This window comes from Schistocerca cancellata, chromosome 4 (genome assembly GCF_023864275.1).
Source record: "Schistocerca cancellata isolate TAMUIC-IGC-003103 chromosome 4, iqSchCanc2.1, whole genome shotgun sequence".
NCBI lineage: Eukaryota > Metazoa > Arthropoda > Insecta > Orthoptera > Acrididae > Schistocerca > Schistocerca cancellata.
In genome coordinates, this window is record NC_064629.1 from 684,558,575 (window position 1) to 684,561,656 (window position 3,082).

Consider the following 3,082-nt stretch of genomic DNA (forward strand, 5'->3'; position numbering starts at 1 on the left):
GAGTAGCAGCTTTCTTTGTGTAGTGTACCCCTGACCTATCAAGGAGAAGGAGGAGCACTCCGTCTTCAGGTCACAAGTGGCCCATCGGGACCATCCGACCGCCGTGTCATCCTCAGCCGAGGATGTGGATAGGAGGGGCGTGTGGTCAGCACACTGCTCTCCCGGTCGTTATGATGGTTTTCTTTGACCGGAGCCGCTACTATTCGGTCGAGTAGCTCCTCAATTGGCATCACGAGGCTGAGTGCACCACGAAAAATTGCAACAGCGCATGACGGCCCGGATGGTCACCCATCCAAGTGCCGGCCACGCCCGACAGCGCTTAACTTCGGTGATCTGACGGGAACCGGTGTATCCACTGCAGCAAGGCCGTTGCCCTGACCTATCAAGGGGAGTCCTACAAATCTCCACACGATAACGCAGGTCTAGAAACCTGCAACCAAGACCGTCACGAAGTCGACGAGGCCTTTGGTTGAGAGCCTCCACTAGGCTGCAGACCAAAGGACCCAGATTAACTCTGCAAACAATGCTGTAAATTGCGAGCTCTGCTTGTACCCTGCAAACGAGGCCAGCAGTCTCCACCACCCCACCAGCTGCCTGTATCAACTGAGGATGGCTCAGAACTAGGGACAGAAAGTTGGCTGAAACCAGACGTAAACAGTAACGAAATCCTAAACTCAGATTGGAATGTATACCGCAGAGACAGGCTGAACATTGAAGGGGGAGGCGTGTTTATAGCGGTAAGAAGTGCAATAGTATCGAAGGAAATTGACGGAGATCCGAAATGTGAAATGATTTGGGTGAAGGTCGCGGTTAAAGCAGGCTCAGACATGGTAATTGGATGTCTCTATAGGCCCCCTGGCTCAGCAGCTGTTGTGGCTGAGCACCTGAAGGATAATTTGGAAAATATTTCGAGTAGGTTTTCCCACCATGTTATAGTTCTGGGTGGAGATTTTAATTTGCCGGATATAGACTGGGAGACTCAGACGTTCATAACGGGTGGCAGGGACAAAGAATCCAGTGAAATTTTTTTAAGTGCTTTATCTGAAAACTACCTTGAGCAGTTAAACAGAGAACCGACTCGTGGCGATAACATATTAGACCTTCTGGTGACAAACAGACCCGAACTATTTGAAAAAGTTAACGCAGAACAGGGAATCAGCGATCATAAAGCGGTTACGGCATCGATGATTTCAGCCGTAAATAGGAATATTAAAAAGGGTAGGAAGATTTTTCTGTTTAGAAAAAGTGACAAAAAGCAGATTTCAGAGTACCTGTTGGCTCAACACAAAAGTTTTGTCTCAAGTACTGATAGTGTTGAGGATCAGTGGACAAAGTTCAAAACCATCGTACAATATGCGTTAGATGAGTATGTGCCAAGCAAGATCGTAAGAGATGGAAAAGAGCCACCGTGGTTCAACAACCGAGTTAGAAAACTGCTGCGGAAGCAAAGGGAACTTCACAGCAAACATAAACATAGCCAAAGCCTTGCAGACAAACAAAAATTACGCGAAGCGAAATGTAGTGTCAAGAGAGCTATGCGAGAGGCGTTCAATGAATTCGAAAGTAAAGTTCTATGTACTGACTTGGCAGAAAATCCTAAGAAATTTTGGTCTTATGTCAAAGCGGTAGGATCAAAACAAAATGTCCAGACACTCTGTGACCAAAATGGTACTGAAACAGAGGATGACAGACTAAAGGCCGAAATACTAAATGTCTTTTTCCAAAGTTGTTTCACAGAGGAAGATTGCACTGTAGTTCCTTCTCTAGATTGTCGCACAGATGACAAAATGGTAGATATCGAAATAGACGACAGAGGGATAGAGAAACAATTAAAATCGCTCAAAAGAGGAAAGGCCTCTGGACCTGATGGGATACCAGTTCAATTTTACACAGAGTACGCGAAGGAACTTGCCCCCCTTCTTGCAGCGGTGTACCGTAGGTCTCTAGAAGAGCGTAGCGTTCCAAAGGATTGGAAAAGGGCACAGGTCATCCCCGTTTTCAAGAAGGGACGTCGAACAGATGTGCAGAACTATAGACCTATATCTCTAACGTCGATCAGTTGTAGAATTTTGGAACACGTATTGTGTTCGAGTATAATGACTTTTCTGGAGACTAGAAATCTACTCTGTAGGAATCAGCATGGGTTTCGAAAAAGACGGTCATGTGAAACCCAGCTCGCGCTATTCGTCCACGAGACTCAGAGGGCCATAGACACGGGTTCACAGGTAGATGCCGTGTTTCTTGACTTCCGCAAGGCGTTCGATACAGTTCCCCACAGTCGTTTATTGAACAAAGTAAGAGCATATGGACTATCAGACCAATTGTGTGATTGGATTGAGGAGTTCCTAGATAACAGAACGCAGCATGTTATTCTCAATGGAGAGAAGTCTTCCGAAGTAAGAGTAATTTCAGGTGTGCCGCAGGGGAGTGTCATAGGACCGTTGCTATTCACAATATACATAAATGACCTGGTGGATGACATCGGAAGCTCACTGAGGCTTTTTGCAGATGATGCTGTGGTGTATCGAGAGGTTGTAACAATGGAAAATTGTACTGAAATGCAGGAGGATCTGCAGCGAATTGACGCATGGTGCAGGGAATGGCAACTGAATCTCAATGTAGACAAGTGTAATGTGCTGCGAATACACAGAAAGATAGATCCTTTATCATTTAGCTACAAAATAGCAGGTCAGCAACTGGAAGCAGTTAATACCATAAATTATCTGGGAGTACGCATTAGGAGTGATTTAAAATGGAATGATCATATAATGTTGATTGTCGGTAAAGCAGATGCCAGACTGAGATTCATTGGAAGAATCCTAAGGAAATGCAATCCGAAAACAAAGGAAGTAGGTTACAGTACGCTTGTTCGCCCACTGCTTGAATACTGCTCAGCAGTGTGGGATCCGTACCAGATAGGGTTGATACAAGACATAGAGAAGATCCAACGGAGAGCAGCGCGCTTCGTTACAGGATCATTTAGTAATCGCGAAAGCGTTACGGAGGTGATAGATAAACTCCAGTGGAAGACTCTGCAGGAGAGGCGCTCAGTAGCTCGGTACGGGCTTTTGTCAAAGTTTCG

At 45.7% G+C, this 3,082-nt stretch overlaps 1 pseudogene; it reads right to left on the reverse strand.

Moving 5' to 3' along the window:
• Positions 1–256: 256 nt before the first annotated feature.
• On the reverse strand, positions 257–374 carry LOC126185779 (5S ribosomal RNA; annotated as a pseudogene).
• Positions 375–3,082: the final 2,708 nt, after the last annotated feature.